Here is a 21,961-nt window from a genome sequence, read left to right on the forward strand (position 1 = left end):
AGAGAAAATGAGAAATGAAATATGAACTTGGGGTCCTCTTATTTAAAACATAAAAATCTGTCCCCACACAATTATACGGACACACATACAGTTCGTACAAATTATATGGTCCGTATGTGTGACTGTATAATGGTTCCAGTAGCTATCCCAATTCTGGGTAGGTTATACAATCAAATGTATGGGCCGTATCTTTTATACGGTCCGTATAGTGAACCGTGCAATTCGTAGTTTTTCGAAGCTTGTCCTCGTCGACTCGTTTGATCTCCAATCCTTATGGAACCTTCTTAACACTTGTTTAACTCTTCATTAACATTCTAAGGGGCATTATAACTCTTGTCATAAGTCAACATTAACTCGGTACTTTGTAAATCCTTTCCGAAACACAATGTAAACCTCACCTTTCTTGACGAACTTTCTTCTCTTGCCTCAAACGTCTTTGGAATCTTAATGGAAACCATTAAGTACTACTTCTTACTTGTGGAAACATCCTATACTTCCTTCCCTGTGTTAATCTATTCACTGTGCAATGGCATGAACTTTTTCGAGGTGTAACATTCTTCCCCCCTTTAAAACATTCTTCCTGGAATGTTAAGTTCTCGGGATTTCTATGAAAATTTTGCCAGAGTTTCTCCTGTAATATGGCGCTACCATCCTGTCACAATAGCCCATAATAACATTGCCTCACAGGGCTACAACTCAATAGCAAGAAATTATGGCCACCCACGACCTAAAAGCATGAAAAGAAAGCATACATACCCATAATCTTGATGTTTCATCTTGGATCTCTCCCGGGGGTGGAAACAAGTGTGGGTACTTGGAATTCATGTTTTCTTCTGCTTCCCAAGTCATTTCTTCTCGGTTATTATTTCTCCATAAGACTTTGACTGAAGTTACTTCTTTGTTTCTGAGCCTCCTTACTTGCCTATCTAATATGGCAATCGGGACCTCTTCATAAGCCAACTTTTCTGTAACTTGCACATCCGCTACTGACACAATTCTAGTAGGATCTCCAACACATTTTCGGAGCATTGACACGTGAAAAACTGGATGGACTGATTCAAGTTCTGGAGGCAAGTCCAGTTCATAAGCTACTTGACCCACCTTGCGGACAATCTTATAAGGTCCAATGTATCGAGGACTTAGTTTTCCCTTCTTGCCAAATCTTATCAGACCTTTCATCGGTGATACCTTTAAGAATACCGAATCATTAACTTGGAATTCTAGGTCTCGTCGATGGTTGTCCGCATAAGATTTCTAACCACTTTGGGCAGTCACCAACCGATCTCGGATAACCTTGACCTTTTCCACTGCTTGTTGAATCAACTCAGGGCCTATTAGCTGTATCTCTCCTACTTAGAACCACCCAATTAGGGATCTACACTTTCTTCCATACAGAGCTTCATACGGGGCCATTTGAATACTGGAATGATAGCTATTGTTATATGTAAACTCAATGAGGGGTAAGTGGTCATCCCAACTACCACTAAAATCTAGTACACATGCCCGTAACATATCTTCTAAGGTCTGAATAGTGTGTTCGGCTTGACCATCGGTCTGCGGGTGGAACACTGTGCTAAGCCTCACTTGATTGCCCAAACCTTCTTGGAAAGACTTCCAAAATTTAGCTGTAAATTGTGCCTCTCGATCTGTGATAATGGAAACCAGGACACCATGAAGTCGCATAATTTCCTTAAGGTACAACCTTGCATAATCTTCTGCTGAATATGTTGTTCTGACTGGAAGAAAATGAGCTGATTTCGTGATTCTGTCCACGATCACCTATATGGAGTCATACTTGCTTCGGGAACAAGGTAACCTTACAATGAAATCCATGTTAATCACTTCCCATTTTCAAGTAGGGATTTCCATGGCTTGTAACAATCCTCCCGGCTTTTGATGTTCAATTTTCACTTGCTGGCAATTTGGACATTGAGCTACAAATTTTGCTATGTCCTTCTTCATTCCATCCCACCAATACATTATTTTAAGATCGTAATACATCTTTGTCGCTCCTAGGTGAATAGAATACCGAGAGAAATGAGGTTCTTCTAGAATTTGACGACGTAGTTCCGCAATATTCGGAACACATAGCCTGTCTCGGTATGTAAGAACTCCATCTATAGAAATTTCAAAAAGCGACTTCTCTTTTTTGTGAAAAGTATCTCTATAGTGGCGCAATTGAGGATCTTCATATTGGCGCTCTTTCACCTCCATATCTAAGGATAAAACAGTCAGATTATTAATATCAATTCCTGTATTGCCTGAATCAATTAGACGAACTCCGAGGCTGGCTAGCTGGTGGAGCTCACGAATTAATTCTTTCTTTTCTGGAGGAACCTCACATAGGCTACCCATTGATTTGCGGCTAAGGGCATCCGCCACTACATTCGCTTTTTCGGGGTGGTATAAAATACTTACATCGTAATCCTTCAATAGTTCTGACCACCGTCTATGTCGAAGATTCAACTCTTTTTGTTTGAAAATATATTGAAGACTCTTGTGATCTGTATAAATATCAACATGAACACCATACAAGTAATGTCTCCACATTTTTAGTACATGAATAACCGTGGCCAATTCAAGATCATGAGTTGGATAGTTCTTCTCATGTTTTCGCAACTGCCTTGAAGCATAGGCAATGACTTTACCGTGTTGCATCAACACACATCCTAACCCAACACCAGAGGCATCACAATATACAACATATCCATCTGGCCCTTCTGGGAGTGTCAGGACTGGAGCTGAGGTTAATCTGTCTTTCAATTTCTGGAAACTGTGCTCACAGGCATCAGTCCATTGAAATTTTGCTGACTTCTGAGTTAACTTCGTCAATGGTGCCGAAATAGAGGAAAATCCTTCCACGAATCTTCTATAATAACCTGCCAATCGCAGAAAATTACAGACTTCTTTAGGCGTTGTAGGCCTTGGCCAAGTCTTAACAGCTTCAATTTTCTGAGTATCAACCCGAATGCTGTCAGCTGAAATAATGTGGTCCAAAAAAGTCACAGAATTTAACCAAAACTCACATTTTGAAAAGTTTGCATACAATTCTCGAGTCCGAAGAATTCCAATGGCATTACGCAAATGGTCTGCATGCTCTGATTTTGTCCGAGCGTATACTAAAATATCATCAATAAACACGATCACGAACAGATCTAAGAGAGGCCTAAATACATTATTAATTAGATTCATAAACACTGCCGGAGCATTAGTTAACCCGAATGACATCACCCGAAATTCATAATGGCCATATCTCGTTCGGAAGTCTGTTTTAGGAATATCTTCCTCTCTAACTCTCATTTGATGATAACCTAACCTCAGATCTATTTTGAAAAATCACTTGGCACCCTATAATTGGTCAAACAAATCATCAATTCTCGGGAGAGGATATTTATTCTTTATCGTCACCTTGTTCAGTTACCTATAATCAGTGCACATTCGTAGGGAACCGTCTTTCTTTCTCACAAATAAGACAGGTGCTCCCCACGGTGATGAACTGGGCCTAATAAATCACTTCTCAAGAAAATCTTTCAACTATGCCTTTAACTCTTTCAATTCTGCAGGAGCCATTAGGTAAGGAGGGATAAAAATTAGTTTAGTATCCGATATTACATCATTAGCAAAGTCAATCTCTCTTTCTGGCGGAAGACCTGGAAGTTCATCTGGAAATACATTCGAAAACTCATTCACTACCGGGACGGATTGAAAAGTCGGTGGCTTGGCTTCGGTGTCATGAACTCGGACTAGGCGATAAATATAGCCTTTTGCTATCATCTTCCCTGCCTTAAGGTAGGAAATAAACTTACCTCTAGGAGACGCTGTATTACCCTTCCATTCTAGTACAAATTCTCCCAGAAATTAAAATGGAACCACTTTCGTTCAGCAATCAACATTCGCATAACAAGAAGCCAACCAATCCATACCCATAATCACATCGAAGTCCAACATTTCGAATTCAACTAAATAAAATTTAGTCTGATGATCACATACCACAATTACACAATTCTTGTATACTTGTCTAGCTATTACGGGATCACCAACCGAAGTAGATACCTCAAAAGGCTTAATTGGCTCGGGTTTCACCCCGATACGACCAACAATATATGGAGTAATATAAGATAATATGGAACCCGAATCTATCAATGAATAAACGTAAAGAGAGAATATGGATAGTATACCTGTAACCACATCCGGGGAGGACTCAAGATCCTGCCGTCTTACTAGAGCATAAATACGGGGCTGGGTACCACCTGAACTGTATGCTCCCCCTCTACCTCGACTTACTGGAATCTGGGGAGTCTTCCCTATCAGGCGTACGGAAGAAGAACAAGCCATTGATCCTGTGGGCTAAACCCCAACTCTATCACTCATGGATGGACAATCTCGCATCATATGCCCAACCTGGCCACAGGCATAGCAAACATCTGATCCTCGGTGACACTATCCGGAATGTAATCTATCGCACTGGCTGCATTACGGTACCGGTGGTCTCCGCTAACTAGGATCACCCCCATACTGAGGACCTGAGACCGTCAAACTCTGACCCTGTCTTGAATGAATTGAGCGATCAAATCTCCTGCCTACAAACTGAGGAGGTGGACTAGTCGTCGACTGGCCTAAATATCTGGAATATGACTGCCTCGATCCCCCTCTATAGTAGCTGTGGGCACCAACAGATCTGGCCCTTTTACTCTGCCCTCTATTAATATTGCGCTCACCCCTTTGCGGATGTTGCTGCTCTTCTAAGTTCTGGGCATGAGCCTAAATACGGGAAATATCTATCTCCTCTTGCAATGAAGCTGTCAAGCAATCTTTGAAAAAATGTGGCCCTAGGCCACTCATAAATATGTGCACTCTATCTCCCATGTCAGCCACTATAGTCGAAGCATATCTAGCCAATGAGTTAAAGTGAAGGCTATACTCCCGGGCACTCATATTTCCTTGCTTCAAATTTAAGAATTTATCCTCTCAGGCCCGACGAACCTTGGGTGGCAAATAGTGACGGATGAAGGCATCTACAAATTCTTGCCAAACCGGGAGAGGTGCATTTTCCTTCCTTAAAGATACCCAATTATTGTACCATAGGACCGCTACATCTCGGTGTCTATAAGATGCCAACTCCATAGATTCAGTTTTGGAGGTATGGATAATTTTCATTGTCCTCAAAATCTCATCAATAAAATCTTGTGGGTCTTTGTCCGACTTTGACCCGAAAAACTTTAGAGGGTTTAAATTCATAAAATCCCGAGCTCGAGTACTAGTTACCCTGTCACCTGAACCTGTACTCTGCCGCTGTGCCTGAGCGGCAACTAACTGTGTCAATAGATGAATAGCCTCAGTTATTTGTTGACCCGAAGCAGTCGGTGGAGGGACTGGAGGCATAGGAGATGGAACTGAAGCCCTCTGTTGTTCTTCTAGAACAGGCGGAGGGGGAGAGATATTAGATGGAGCCTCATTATGTGATTCTCCTTCTTTTACATTTGTTGGCGGCTCCCTTTCTATCCGCCTTTCTGTCATAGCCTTGCCCTTCTGGGTAGCTGTGGCTTTTCTCTTTACTGGCATAGCTGAAATTATAACACGCCATTAGGGTGAAGAAAATCTTATAACATGGCTCTATCGCACTATCTCATAAGAAGAAGAATGGTCATTTTTCCTAAATGCCCCGCAGCCTCTTGTTTATAAGTGTGGCGCGCTTCACACCCATAAGCAAGACTCTGCTAGACACGGCTCATAGACACACCCTAGGACGGAACTACTCTGATACTACTTTTGTCACGACCCGACTAGGGACCATGACGGGTACCCAGAGCTGACTACCGAGCACCACTCATTAGACTATTCATCATACTCAGTCTGAACATATATAAACCCCAAAACCATACATAGATATACATAAGCCCGTACGGCCACAAAAATAATATATAAAAATGTACACTGACATTATCATGGGACACAATTTACCCACATGTACGAGCCTCTACTAGAGTACTAGACATAAGGACGGGACAGGACCCCGTCGTGCCCAAATATGTACACAACACAATAAATCAAATAGCACCTCCGGAATAATGGAGTGCTCCTATCAATCTGCTGATCCGCTCCTATGAATCTGGGTCACTACCCTGTCTACCTGTGGGCATGAACACAATGTCCAAAAATAAAGGACGTCAGTATGAACATTGTACTGAGTATGTAAGACATAAACAACAATTATACATCGGTGAAATAAGGAGACATCAAGTAAGGAGTAACCTGCAACTGACTGCCATTTAAGACTGGATAATGCATGCTAACTTACTTCATAAACATCATCATATCATGTATGTATATATATAAGCTGCCCGACCATATAGGTACGGTGTGATCATCATGAGTCTGCATCCAGGCCTCCCGCGTCCAGGGCAAACATGCGCCCACTAGTGGTGTCTGCCCATGCCATCTAGACACGGTGTATACGCTGCCCGCCTTAGCGGTGTCTACCCGGCCATATAGGCACGGTGTAATCTTGTCATCATATACTTATCATAACGCATGCATAAAAACTCAAATACAACTATAACTCTATCAGGGTGACGTAAGGTCGTGAACCCCCGATTCCATTATGGAGTATTCATAAGCATTTTGCCTCACCTTAAAGGAACTAACATGATAAGGTGAGTGTAACAACAATAAGACACATCAAAGGGGTCATATAAGGATCTTTAAACTTAGTCTCTTCATCATCATTATCGTACTCATAATGTATCTCTTATCTCTATCTCATGGGAAGCTCTTTATGAACATAGACTCATAATTTCCGGAATGTAAGAAGGTCATGGAGGATAAAGAAAGTCATGTCATAAGATTCATGGTTTAGAAAAGAAGGGATTAGCCTTACATACCTTTTCGTTCAGCTACTCTTTCGCCTGAACGTTCCCCTCTAATATTCACTTTTCTACCTTCAAGAGAGTTCGTACGACTATTAGATAATCGATAACATAAGCATGCTTGAACTAAAGCTAGAGAAAATTGGGCAGCATCTCCTTCGTTTATACAACTTTCTCCATATCATATATCAACTCCCAAATGTCAATAATAACATTCATCATATCGTAATCAACAGTCTTCCTTCATCCCACATTATTCAAGTCTCCCAATTCCATTTCAAATCACCCATAACCATGGTCGCAATACAACATTACATTCATCCTTATATAATGTTTCTCCCATGTTCTTAATATGATTTATAATATAATTATATTCACAACATATCAAGGAGCGTGATTCATATTAAGCTACTACTCAACAATGTCACTATTCTCATACTTGTAACTCATTTTCTATTCCCTTCCATAATCCAAGTCTTTCAACCCCTCAATAGTCTAAATAGCATGGAAGAATCATAAAACTTACCTTTGATTGGGTAGGAGCAAGTTTGGATGAAAATATTTCACTTGAAGGAAAACCCTAGCTTTGATCCAAAGAGTTCTCTTGGCTCCAAGCAACCTTAGAAAGCTTCTTGCATTTGATTCCCTTGGTTTGATGAAGTTGATCCTTAATTTCTCTTGGATTCTTGTAGATGAAGTCTGGAGAGAGTTCTATAGACTTCTTGAAGTGTGGAGAGAAAATGAGAAATGAAATATGAACTTGGGGTCCTCTTATTTAAAACATAAAAATCTGTCCCGACGCAATTATACGGACACACATATGGTTCGTACAAATTATACGGTCCGTATGTGTGACCGTATAATGGTTCCATTAGATATCCCAATTCTAGGCAGGTTATACGGTCAAATATACGTGCCGTATCTTTTATACAGTCTGTATAGTGAACCGTGCAATTCACAGTTTTCGAAGCTTGTCCTCGTCGACTCGTTTGATCTCCAATCCTTTTGGAACCTTCTTAACACTTGTTTAACACTTCATTAACATTCTAAGGGGCATTATAACTCCTCTCTTAAGACATCATTAAGTCAACATTAACTTAGTACTTTGTAAATCCTTTCTGAAACACAACGTATACCTCGCCTTTCTTGATGAACTTTCTTCTCTTGCCTCAAACGTCTTTGGAATCTTAAAGGAAACCATTAAGTACTAATTCTTACTTGTGGAAACATCCTATACTTCCTTCACTGCGTTAATCTATTTACTGTGCAATGGCATGAATTTTTTCGAGGTGTAATAGTGCACATGCGTGGTACTTGTGATATAGATTTGATTATTGACACTGAACTCATACATTGCGCACATTCTCATCCTTCATGATATATTGTTGATACATTGATGATACTTAAGGAAATACTATTATGAGCTGGGCTCAGTTGGATGAGAGTGACGTGAGGACCGATGTCTGATGGTTATCCCGAAATTGAGGATGTGCGTAGCGACTGCCGAGGTTGTTGCCAGAATCGTAAGGTAGCGATTGCCAAGGTTGTTGCTAGAATCGTAAGGTAGCGGTTGCCGAGGTTGTTACCGGAACCATTAGGTACATGTACTATGTGGGTCCCTCATGGGGTGTGCTACCAAGATGTGATGTTCCATCATTGGAGTATATGCGTACACTGCATATGCATTGCATACATATTTCATACATTATTGCATTGCATCGTACTATGGCTTTTATTGTGATAGTCTTGTGATGTACTTATGATATATGAATTCTGACTGAGTATTTTGAGAGTTGGCATATTTGGGTTTAGATGCTAAACACAGGTGATGACGTGTACTTGAATTCTGGCTCGTGTTTGACTTATACCTTATTGTTTTATCTGTTTATCTTACTTTATTGACTTGATATGTGTTAGCTAAACTTATTTGACCTATGATACCTACTAGTACTTGTTGTTTGTACTGACCTGCACTTGCTGCATAAAATTCCAGGTGGGATCTACCTCTGCTTCTCGTGGCTGATAGTAGTTTGAGAGTTGTTGCTTAGAGTCTACAGGGTGAGCATGTGGACGTCTGCAGCCTTGGAAATTCTTCCTATATTTCATGTCTTACTTGATATTCCAAGACATATTTAGACTATTGATGTATTATTGATATTTCCAGACTCGTAGATTCCAGTTAGTTGCTCTTGTATGATTAGACATATTTCTGGGTGGTTTTGATGTTTTTCGCATATTCTATCTATTATTATGTCAGACTTACGTATTTCTACCTCTTCAGCTTATTTATTTACTATTTCATGTTTTTGAGACTGTTGGGATAAGGGTTCGCCTACTGATGTGGGAAAGGTAGGTGCCCGCATGACTTAGCTAAATTGGGTTGTGACAAAAGACATCTTCCAGACCTCATCTCTAATGTGAGGCCAGTTCCCGATCATATCCAACGGTGAGCTCCATGTCACTTGAAGATCTTTCCTTATTTGGATGTCTAATTTCATTCCAGTTAGACAGTTATTTTTTTCATTAGACATGGATAGGAGTTTAGAGTCCTTGTACGATGACTTTCGGATTTTGGGGCTGTAATAGTTAGGGTTTCCACTGTTTATTTATTTATGGCATGATTAGACAGATTATGATTTGATTCTGGCTATTGATTTGTGATTGCATAAATGATTAAGTAATTGGGTAAAAAGGAAGGTTCGACCACTAGGGGAAAATAGTGTCGGTGCCACTCATGGCTAATTGGGCTGTGACATTCTAACTTAGCTTTGTGTTGGGGCTTTTCTTAGACCTTAAATCACATTTAATACACCTCATATAGTTATTATTATTGTCATGTGATATGGTACTAGTCTATATCCCTTTTTGGCACAATGTATATTATTTATAATCGTTGTTAACGCACCTTGAAGTTATAAATCATTTCGGAACTGCATCCTTTTTGCCCAATGTGCTTCCATACCGTCCTAGTCCATTTAATTACTTTTTAAATTTAGAATTCTATGTTGGTCCCAATGCTCCGATTTTGGTCTAATTTTTAAGATTTAAATTTACGTGATCTTACATTATTCTCCCCCCCCCTTTTGGGAACATCCGTACACAAATTTTGGGTCATTAGCCACTCTAAAGCTCAACGCTAGTCCTCACCGTACAAATTTATTTCTTTAATCCTTCGATCCTCTAAATTTGACCAATAGATTCTCGATCAAGTTGAGACATCGGGTATTGGTCTGCCCCATAAATATTTTGGGTGCGACAAGCTCCCTCGATTCTAAGCTACTATATGTATATGGACATGTTCTTTTGTCCTACCTCTACATCACGGGGAAAATTATGCACCTCATCCGCGATATCATTAGCCGCTAATGCCTAAACTGTGAAACATGTTCCCCTCATTGGTTAGGAAAGAAAAGAAAGAATATCATAATTCCAACTTTAAGCTCTATAGGAATAAATGAAAGAACGGACCACTTACTTAAATGACTCTGTAACCCGTCACTTATAGATATAGAACACTACATACTCATAAACAAGACTCCACTAAGACACTGCTCAAGAATTCTAGGACCTCAAACCTAAGGTCCGACACTAAATTTTTCACGACCCCTCCCATATCCTCGTGATTGACACCCAACAACTCCTGTGTCGACCACATCATAAATAAAATAATGCCAAATGCATTCCAATGCAATAATAAGGCCAGTAATAGGGAAAAATACAATATTCTTAAATACAATATGGAATACTAGCCGAGGGTCTACCTCACAAAGGTAGGAGTAAGGTCTGCATACATCCTACCCTTTCCAGACCTCATTTGTGGGATCGCACTGGGTTTGTTGTTGCTGTACAATATGGAATACCAACATAAAATAGGACTAGTACATACTAAGTTATGAGCATCTAAGAATACCTACGTACAATCCCAATGCCTGAAAATAAGAATATACTAAATAACATAAAATAACCCCAAGCCAAAAAAGAACTAGACACTTTGCTCACCACTGAATTTCACACTTTAACAATCAATAATTATCAACCTCGTGGCTTGCTAGTGCTAGGATTCGTATCGACATTTAAATGCAGGAAAGTGAAGAAGGGGTGAGTACAAAGAGTACCTTTTTTTGGTCGAACTATCCACATATTCTTAATCACCAAGCAAACAAAAATCATACAAATTACCTCAACAACAACCAGCAAAACCAAATCAAGAGAAAGAAAAAAAGACCACCACCAACTCTTTGCTACCTCTATACTTGCCTATATTCCCTATATAATTATTCTATGTAATGTATCCTTTATCCATCTCCTATCTTTGCAAGTATACTTTTTGTGCAGTATCTCCAAAATCTTGTTAACTCTCCAGCATTACCTTCTTAATGATGTTTGTTGGATGGGATAATATCAAATTTTATAATGCATCATTCCGGGTCATCCATACATGGTATATTACTGCAGCCATTATTGACCAAATCAATGCTCTACTGACCTTCCTTGTTGCCTTCCTTGCTCCTCTTCTCCAGATGCTCTGCAACTCCAAGTTTTGTAGTCTGATCTGCATGCAGTCCAGTACCTCTTTCAGGAAGGTTTATGAAAATGTGCATTAGAAAAATCAATGGTCTCTAGTTTTTGGATGATACCCACATAGCAAGAAGGTATCATCATGGCATAACCCCTATTTAGCTAATCTTTCCCTTGTGAGTAGTCAACCTTTCCCTTGTGAGTAGTCTATTATGTATGGCAACCTATCAAATGAAGTTGTGGTTTGGCACATTGGCATTGTTCCAAACCCCTCTCGAAATTGGCCATTGTTCACCAATTCCCTTCCTCCATAAATACCCATTGTACACAATAGACTCCCCTATAGCACTTAACCACCCATTTTGCACATATACTGGTGCAAATGTCTCCTTCACGTCACACACTTTCTTCCAATACCAGCTTCAGTCCATTAGGGCTTTATACTGCCACCAGTTTTCCCCCTTCAAATATATGTGGTTTATCCATTTCACCCATAGGTTGTCAAACTTGCTTGCAATGTTCCACACATACTTAGCCACAATAGCCTTATTCCGTGCTAGGCAATCAGTAATGCCTAACCCTCCATCCCTTCTTGATCTACACACTAAGTCCCAAGCAATTAGAGGTGCTTTGGTAGTGTGCTCATGACCACTCCAAATGAAACTCTACATATAGTTGTTATTTGCTTCAATACTTTCCTAGGAAACATAAACATGGAAGCCCAATAGGAATATATGTAACATGACTGAATTCACTAGCTGAACTCTACCAGTATAAAAAAAGTGTATTGAACTCCATGTCTTAATTCTGCAAGTTATCTTATCAATTAGTACTTCACAATCCACTGCTAAGATTTTCTTGAAGGAGATAAGAAACTCCATATATCTGAAGGGCATCTTCCCTTTACATACCATGTCAATTCACAAATATCCTCTATAACTTGACTATACATATTGGTTGTAAGAATATTGGACTTAGCAACATTTGTAGTCAGTCCAGAAGCCAGTAAGAAAGATTTCAGTCCTCTTAACATTAACACAGGTGGAATGAATTCACCCTATAAAGATTAACATATTATCAGCAAAACAAAGGTGATTAAGCCTAATGGATCTACATTTGGTATGGAATGCAAATCCTTCATGCTCAGCCACCAATTGCATAATCCTAGTAAAGTATTCCATGCACACCACAAATAGTAGAGTTGATATGGGATCACCCTATCTCAGAAAGACACTTTGGTTCTCAGAAATGATATTTAGCAGGATCTCTTTCAATCTTTGACATGTCATTTTGGAGATGACATTGTATACTTTGTAGTAGCAAGAAATTGGTCTAAATTCACTCACATTAATAGCATGTATGGTCTTTGAAATAAGGGTAATGACAGTATCATTGACCCCTCTCAGCAAAAGAATTCTAGGACCCCATAAACCAAGTCTTGTCCCACTATATTCCAAATATATTTGTAAATTGGCTACCATAGTCATCTGGTTCACCAAAATAGCCCACAGAGCAGACTTCACCTTAATGCTAGTAAAGTACCTACTAAGAAAAGTAATGACGATAGTCGTGATATAAAAAGTAATCTTTTAAACCTTTAGCCTATACATATATTATAATCAACAACATTAATGTACAGATATCCAAAATAGCAACATAAATTGCATATAATTAATAAGCAAATAAAAAATATAATATTAATATGCACCAATAAAGCTCATGACGATATGCACAGTGCCTCAATTATCCACATTTACTACATTCATATAAAGCAAATAAAACATATAATATTAATATGCACCGATAAAGCTTATGACAATATGCACAGTGCCTCAAGTATCCGCATTTACTACATTCATATAATGCACAAACATAGTACATGACAATATGCACAAAAGCAAAGCATATGATGTTATACACAACAACCATTGACATCAATCGATATGCCCAACAATTCGATCCAGCCAGGCTTAAACTTTCACAATCACTTTACCACATTCGGAAAAATAATCCACGATGTCAAACAAAGTTATTGAACTCAACTTCATAATTTAAGACTCGATCAAAGTCAAAGTAAACCTCGGATCAACGTTATCAAAACTTGAAACAAAATTCATATTCGAGCTATTCATAATCCCACAAGACCAAATATATACTTAGATTTCCTTTTGGGGTCCATTTAGTCTATCTAATCATTAATTTTGTGCTCCTAATTCAAAGTCCCCAATTTTCACCATGAAATTCGATGTTTTAATGGTAAATTTTAAGTAAAAGTATAATATCAACTCAAGGTACTGATTAAAAAACTTACCCCAACTTAAATGTTGAACTCTCAGTCCAGTTCTCTCATTCTTGTAGCTTGTAATGTCAAACATGGTAAAAAATAGTTGCGGTCCACGAAACTGCCATATTTATACTCATGCATCATCGAAATCGTAAAGATCATAAGTCTGAATTCTGTTGTGAACACAACATCATTTTCATGAATGCACACAAGCAAAGGTTCAGTGGGTTGACTCTCTTTGCAGACGTGATTGCCCCTACAAGAACGATGACTAGAGTCTAACCTTACTTCCCCGCGATAGCGGCCTACCAACCACAATTGCAGTTGCACTAGATTTATGTACAACTATCACAACCCAACTCATGGTTTGTGCGGGCACCCACACTATCCTCTATGGTGGGCGAACCCTTCTCTTAAAGCTAAATTATTTCACTTAACATTCAACAAGGTAAGTAAACAGAGATAACAGTCTGAACTCATATATTAATAGTGCGGAAATACTAAATACACATAACCCCAAGAATCGTCTGAAATCATACAAGAGCCACTAATGACAATTATATAGTTTGATAGAGGAAATACAACCTCATAAACTAGATAATATTGTCCCATAATAAGAAAGAAAATAGGTAAGTAAGAGGAGACTTTGGGCTGCGGATCAAGCAAGTAGCTCACCCTGGAAGTCTCCGGTCAAGGGCCTCAGATCACTCACGAGGTCGGAATGTCAAATGAGCAAAAAAATTTGCACTCAGGAAAAGTGCAACAAGTGTAGTAATAGTTCAAACACATGTACTCGTAGGTATCATATGCAGACAACAAGTAGTTCACATATATAAATAGAAAGAAATAGACAAGTAGAGCACATAAGCAGTCAAGAACAAGTCATAAAACATGTAAAGTATAAGATCGAGAGGGAAAGTTTAGTGGCTAAGGTTGTGTTGAACGTGTGCATGTTGTTGGCTCTATTCGGGTTCTCTCCCTTGTACAAGGAAAGCTTGGTATACTTGGGCGTAGATGGTTTCACTAAAGGATATAAATTATGAATGTGTGGATGATTGTACTTGCTTGTTTATCTTGATCAATTCTATACTTGTATGTGTTACTTAATCTTAGTCGGCCTAAGATACTTACCAGTACGTGATGTACTGATACTACTCTTGCTATACTCCTTTCGGGGTATAGATGTGTTTCAGGTTATTGCTCGAAGTCTTATTAGCCGGAGTTAGCGGATGTCATCCTAAAGCTTCCTGTCTTTTTGTATTCTAAAAACAGAAGCTATATTATTTCATTGTGTTTTATTTCCTTGTACTATAGAAGCTCTTGGACAAGTCTAGACCCGATTTCAGGAGTTGTTATTTAAATAATAAGAAGTCTTGTTCATGTCTCTCATTTACTGTTACCATTTTACTTACTAGTTAATTTTGTGGGCTGTTTTATTGACGGGTTATTGATGAAGGGTTCGCCTACCAGGTGGGATAACGTAGGTGCCTGCACGATCCGTAATTTGGGTCGTGATAGTTGGTATCACAGCCCTAGGTTACCGGTCTCACAAGTACAAGAGCAATGTCAAGTAGAGTCTCGTGGAATGGTACGTGAAAGTCCATACCCATCCGCAAGAGGCTATAGGACATTTAAGAAGTTTCCACCTTTTTTATTCCCATCATGCCACTTCTTTTAAATTGATATCTGGTTGAATCCAATTGATATCTAGTCGATTCCAATTGGTATCTAGAATGTCGTGTTTTGTTTGTATTGTGTATTTATGGTAGACTAAGTGAGTCTTGTGATGTTGGAAGTATCTTATACTTAGCAAATTTTTTTGGCTTCATCGAATCTCGCCACAGCGTTATCACCATGGCGGTAGTACGTCCGCCATAGCAGTCCTCAATCTTTCTCAGACTTATACCATGGCGAAGTCCTGTTCGCCATAGCGTGACTGCCATGGCATCCATCCGTCATGGTGAATCACTGGGCAGAAAACCAGTGACATTCTATCCGATTGTTCTCCAACCCGTTTTCGAATCAGTATTTCAGAAAACAGTATGCAATCATCCCAAAAACAGCAACATACAATCAAAGCTAGGCAATGGCACAATGTCATCAACACAAAGCGAATATCCAATCCAATAAAAAACAATAACCAAAATGAAACACAAGCAACCAAATGTCTGAAATATCCAAGAACCATAAAAACATCCAAAGGCTAAAATAAAAGTTCGACAAGGACTAGATCATCTGCTGAGGAAGACCCTTACTGCTGCCCGCGACTGGTAGCCTTATCACCCAAGTCCGAGTTATTATCGCCACCAATGCCACTATTGCCATCTTCACTCTCTGGCTCACTCAAGAAAGAGTATTGTTCATCATCATCCTTATCCTCGACTGGAAGCCGTACACCTGGAGATATCTTCGTGAAAAGTCCCTTCACACCCCTCCAAATCGGAACCATCAACTTGCCCAGCGACTTGCTCTTCTTCTTTTCCTTATCAAGGTCCAGGTAGAGTGTACCATGAGCCTTAGCTAGGGAAGTGTAGGCCTTCTCAAGAGTGGAGACTGTGGTCTTTATCGCCTTTTGGGCCTGCAAATATTCCTTCATATCGTCTCGAGTGAAGGAACCCACAGCAGTCCCTGATAAAACAGCCTTAGTAGGGGGCTTTGAAAGCCAACAATCAAATCGCTCATATCATGAATCTGCGAGCTCAGCTGCTCAAAAGGCCCCTGCGGCTATGAGGTAGCGGCACCACCTTCACCCTCCCCTAGTCTCGACTCAGCCTTCATTTTTTCTTGCTTCGGACAAGAAGCTAGTAACCGTCATCCTCAGAGGATTGAAAGTAGCGTTAGGATAAACCATCTCATCAACTTCAGCACTAAGAACATCCACCCTCTTGCATAGAGCGGTGATCAATGAAGGGATCATGAGACTCGAACCCGATTTTTCCACATATTCTTTCCACTCCTGCATAATGTGATACCCCACGTTCACTGGAACGTCATCTAGAATACAAGAAATCATTAGTGCTCGAGGGTAAGTAACAGGCGAAGTGTTACCAGACAGCCTCACCCGACGAATAATGATATTCCGCCACCTCTTGGCTTCAGCAGTAAAGTGAGCATTTGCGATTCCCTGTTTCTTATTCACCTAGTCAATTTTCCTCTATCCTTCTCCGCTATAAATTTGGAGACTAGCCAAACCCCGTTACCACAAATGTCTTTACTCCGCATGTCTTCCACGGGGTGATTTGTCAAGTTGTAGTAAACATTGATCTCTTTAGCGCCAATTCTCACCATTTTTCCCCAAATTTTGATTACGGGATTCGAAGCGGTCAAGTTTACTCATTGCACATTAGCATAAAACTCCCTTACCCACCTTTCATTGGCTTGTTCAGGCTCATCAATGAAGAAAATTCAACCTATCTCGTACAACCGTGCAAAAAAAATCTGGGGCTTGCTCATCCACCTTGTCCATTTTGATGCCCCTTTCACACAAAAGCATCTTTCTATGTAAGTCATTGTAGTATCAACTCTCGCACTCTGGAGCCATGAATCGGTAAGTGTCATATCCTGGATTACCACCTCCTTCGGCATTTCCTTGTCCTTGGTCAACATTTTCTTCTTCTTATTGGGCCATAATCACTGATTGATACTTGCATTGACAACGTAAATTAGTTTCAATGATTTTCCCACATCCTATAATAAATTTCATGTCCTTCAAGCTAAAGAATCCATTGAAATTCCTCTCAGCCTATCCAGTGCGAAGCTACTGTTTTGGGCAAAAACTATGCAGTTCTGCCATGGCGGGCAGAGTACCGCCATAGCGCGATCGCTACAGCGCAAAGTCCTTCGCCATGGCGACAGTCCAATTCCCTGACCCTTGTCGCCACGGCGCACGCTGACATGCTTTGGCCAGGATCGCCATAGCTGATGGGTACTACCATGGCGAACCCATCTTTAACCCATAGACAGACCTAGAATTTTTTTATTTTTCCTCGCAATTTTGGACCCAAAGTTAGTGTGTTCCCCTAGAGCATCTAACATTCAAGCATGCATGGTTATTAAACTTCGTAGAACATGGTCTCAAGCAACAAAACACCCAAAAAATTCAAAGGATTCACCTAAAACACCATGAACACCCATCCTTTATTCTTCAAGTTTTTAACACAAATTTTAAGAAATAGTGCATTACTCAATGGAGAGTCTTTTACTACGTTAATCAATAATCAATTTTCTGATTATGCCACTGCCCACCCTAAAAAGAAAAAACCACAACCCAAAGTTTCAATTTTTATTTCTAGATATTCCAATCCTAGGCTTGTATGAACACAGATTCAAATCACCATAGTTATATTTTAAATTTATAAGAGCAAATACGTGCCTTGTTGTGAAGATTCAAGAGGAGACTTAAAATTGATGGAGAGACCTTTTTTGCACCTTTTGCCCTGGGAGTTTTGGTAGGGAAAATGATTTTAACTTTGTGGGTAGTAAGAGTTAGAGTTGAGGGGAAGTGTTATTGAGAATTGGGGTAAGGTTCTAGGGGTGTACGTTTGGGGATTGGGGAAGGAATTTTTGGGTACTGGCGAATTTGAAGTGGGTGAGCAGAGGGAGTAGACCTCTAGGTATATTTTTAATTTTCCCAATTTCTGCCAGGGTGAAAGTGTTCCGCCATGGCGCGTTCGTCATGGGGAGTAGCTGGATCGCCACGGCGAGTCCTGTTATCCTTTTCCAACAATTGCTATAGCGGTTACTTCTTCGCCACAGCGGGTCCACCACGGAGCTTTTATGTTCCGCCATGGCGAACCCCTCGATGTCATTCAAGTAAGTGGTACTTAGTCTGCCCTGATGATATTAAGTCTTATCCCGATTATTATTCCACTCGAGCTAGTCGATTAGACCGACGATACTCCCTTGCCCTGTGATCCAGACCATAGCGAACTAGTAAAATCTTTTAAATATCAACCAGTGACTGCCGAAAATAGCACGCTCCTAGCAACCCAAAGTTGATAGTCAGAGGAAATCAACGAAACCACGATTAGTGAAAAATTCACCACTTCCACAAGCTACCGCTCCCGACCCTTGAATGTCCTAAACGTTTCTCGAGGTAACCAATAACATGGTCCATGGTTAAAGATCTCTTGAGCCGTACTTTCTCCTAAGCTCTCGTCTCTGAGTTTGTGTTGTCCCCAAGTGTTTATTTCTACATATGTGTATTGGCCCAGCTAAGTGCCTATCTGTTTCTCTGCGTTCGAAGGAGAACGATTGTTCAATTAGTATCTGATGTAACGACTCGTTTGGTCGTTACGGGGTATTTTGGACCATTCCCTAAAGGCGATCCTCGTAAAGGGTCATACCAACGATTTTTTGCATAACTTCTAGTTGAAATTCTACCTTAAGCAGCGTTAGAATGAAACTTCGATATCTTCTTAATCCAATCAACCGCCTCGAGTCACCATGGTGAGAGGTTGTCTGCCATAGTGGACACTGGAGATTTTAAAAGATTCCACCACGACGGGACTCTTGACCACCATAGCAGTTTCACCATGGCAATTATCCTTCCACCACAGCGGAATAGCAAGACCAGAATTCTTAATTTATTCCAATGTCTAATCTTTTGTTCCATTTTCCAAAACCTAAGTTCTAGGTTTATGAGGGGCAGTTTCCAAGGAACCTTGGGAGGTTTGCCCTTGGGGGTAAGTCTTCTCTCATTACCTTGATCTTTCTTACTAGTAAATTTCTTTGGATTGTTAATAGGGGAAAGGTTGGGGAAGACAGATCTATGAACCCTAAATTATTTAAGAAATCTTCATTTATGTATTTTGGTTAATTCAATTACTGATTTCTTATACTTAATCAATAGGTTATTAGATTCTAGTCTTAAATATTCTCTTTGGCTTCTAAAATTAATCCATAATTAAAGGTTCTTTTAAAATGGGGATTTGGGTCGAAATGTTGAAATTAAGGAATCATTTAAGATTAGAACTCCTCATAAATAAGGATAATGACTAATGTGATATTGAGTAGTGTATTTCCACCCTTAATTTCCTATTTTTCCCTTGTGTCCGTTAGGGGTATTTTGATTAACCTTTCCTGAATCGATTCTTCTTTCAATTAGTTGGGTGTTGTGGTACTTTACTTACTTAGTAAATGGTGTTTGTTAGACTACCCTCGTTCTGAGGAATTTGGCTATAGAAGGCTCGTGTGGATTAGTTCGTGGCTCCTGTTCTACATTCAAGGTAGGTTACGACTTACTTGAGTTAGACTTTGATTAGTGAAATATATATATGTTGAGTTGACAGGAGGAACCATGATTAAATCTTCGGGCATGAAGTCTGGTTGGACATTACCTAGGTTGGTATGACTTCTAATTTTGTGGGCTTGTCATCATTACTTTATGTATTGAATCATGTGGTGTAACTGTTGCATTCTGGAAGGAAAGGGTTGATATATACTCTTCGTGTTGATTGAGATAGTTTGTATGATTCATACTATTGTTGAGCTGGTTTATCTGAGTCTTGTTATGATCTATGGCATTGTGACTTTTATTATCATCGGCATTTGCATGTAAGCTAGGTGTCCACTAAACACAATATTAAGAGACCTGGTTGAGCACAAGTTCCCTTATGCAATGCAGTAACTACAGAAAGCAAGATTTTACCGTGGAAAACTCCTTGCTCAAGGGATTAAAAACCACAGCCTACACCACTAGGATTTCAATTCCACTACACCAGCAACTTCAAATTATAACTCTATCGTAAACTAGAAATTAACTCCCATAATCCCTCTACCTTACAGTAGCACTTATGCAACCAAGGAACTAACTCCCATAGTCCCTCAACCTTTGCAATAGTCCAATTGAAAGCCCCTCCACTTGACTAACTCTAGCCAAGGAAACTAATACATCTAGAATCACTCTAGCCTAGGGTACCACTCAAAGGCACCCTTTAAGATTTTACCGTGACTAACTCTAACCACACACTAATACAACTAAGCTAACTCTAGCATAGTGTACCACTCAGGAGCTTGTGGAAGCAACCTTAAGAATTAAGAACACCTACAAACAGCTTCATTTTTTGGAAGAATAGGTTTACAGTTTAAGCACAAGTAAAAAAAGACTTACAACAACTAAAGAACATAGATAATATCTTGTGTTTGGATCAGGTTCTTCAGCTTGTAGATGGCTTTGTTCTTAAGAGCACTTGAGAAACCTGTGTTGACAGCTTTTGCACAATATGGATTAGGTTTTTTAAGTCTACTCAATATGTTGCCATCATGTTGTATATATAGTGGGAGAATGTGGGATGGATAAAGACTAGTCATTCACTTTGACCTAATGCATGGGCCAACTCACAGTTGTACATGTGTGTAGCAAGTGGCTCGGCTTTATAGCTGTTCTCTATTGACGGTGCAAGGCACACAGAGAGCAGGTTGTAGACCAGGTCTACATGTGGTTCTAAAATAGTTTTACAATCATCAAAACATAAATGCACTTAGACCACTTGGACTTATTAATTTCCCCCTTTTTGATGATGACAAACTGATAGATGTTCCCTCTGAAAACTTGCTTCCCACTTTTTCCCCCTGCAAAGTAGACCATCATTTTAGAGCACCTGCAATATGTTAGTAACAACGCAACACATTTCTACAATATATCTTCCCCTTTAGTTCAGCAGCATGTCTTCACTTATTCATCACATTCGAATGTACCCATTCATGTCATCAACAATATCTTCCCCCTTTTGGTATTATAAAAAATATTCAGTGGCGCCCTCTCAGAGATATAAAATATAAGTATACATGATAATAGATATAGCTTATGGCCCTTATGGCCTAAAGATAGAATAATCATTGCATTCATCGGATTAATTTTCCCACATGATGAAGTAACAAACATTATCCAAAAGCAGTAGTCTAAACAATACATATATGATAGTTAAAAATTTAAAACATCATGTCATAGACAGAAAGGATTGGGGGGAAAAAGGGGCAGCTTGATAGACCGGAATATAGAGGGCATAATAAGGAGAGAAATCAGGGAGCACGAGCAAAGGCTTTTAGAATATTATTCACTTGCTCACTAGCATCTCTTTGATTTTCAATCACCTTATCACGAAGCTCATCCACCTTCCCTTTCAAGCGAGCATTCTCTGCTTAAAGCTCAGTATTTGCACATACAAGATCACTACTAGGGTCAGGTTCACATGTTTATTCAACCAAATTAGCTCTCAGGCGATCATTTTCAGCTTGAAGCTGATTGATTTCAATTGTTGCTTGCTCCGGTGCATCAATTAGATCATATATA

This window comes from Lycium ferocissimum, chromosome 7, assembly GCF_029784015.1.
Source record: "Lycium ferocissimum isolate CSIRO_LF1 chromosome 7, AGI_CSIRO_Lferr_CH_V1, whole genome shotgun sequence".
Taxonomy (NCBI): Eukaryota; Viridiplantae; Streptophyta; class Magnoliopsida; order Solanales; family Solanaceae; genus Lycium; species Lycium ferocissimum.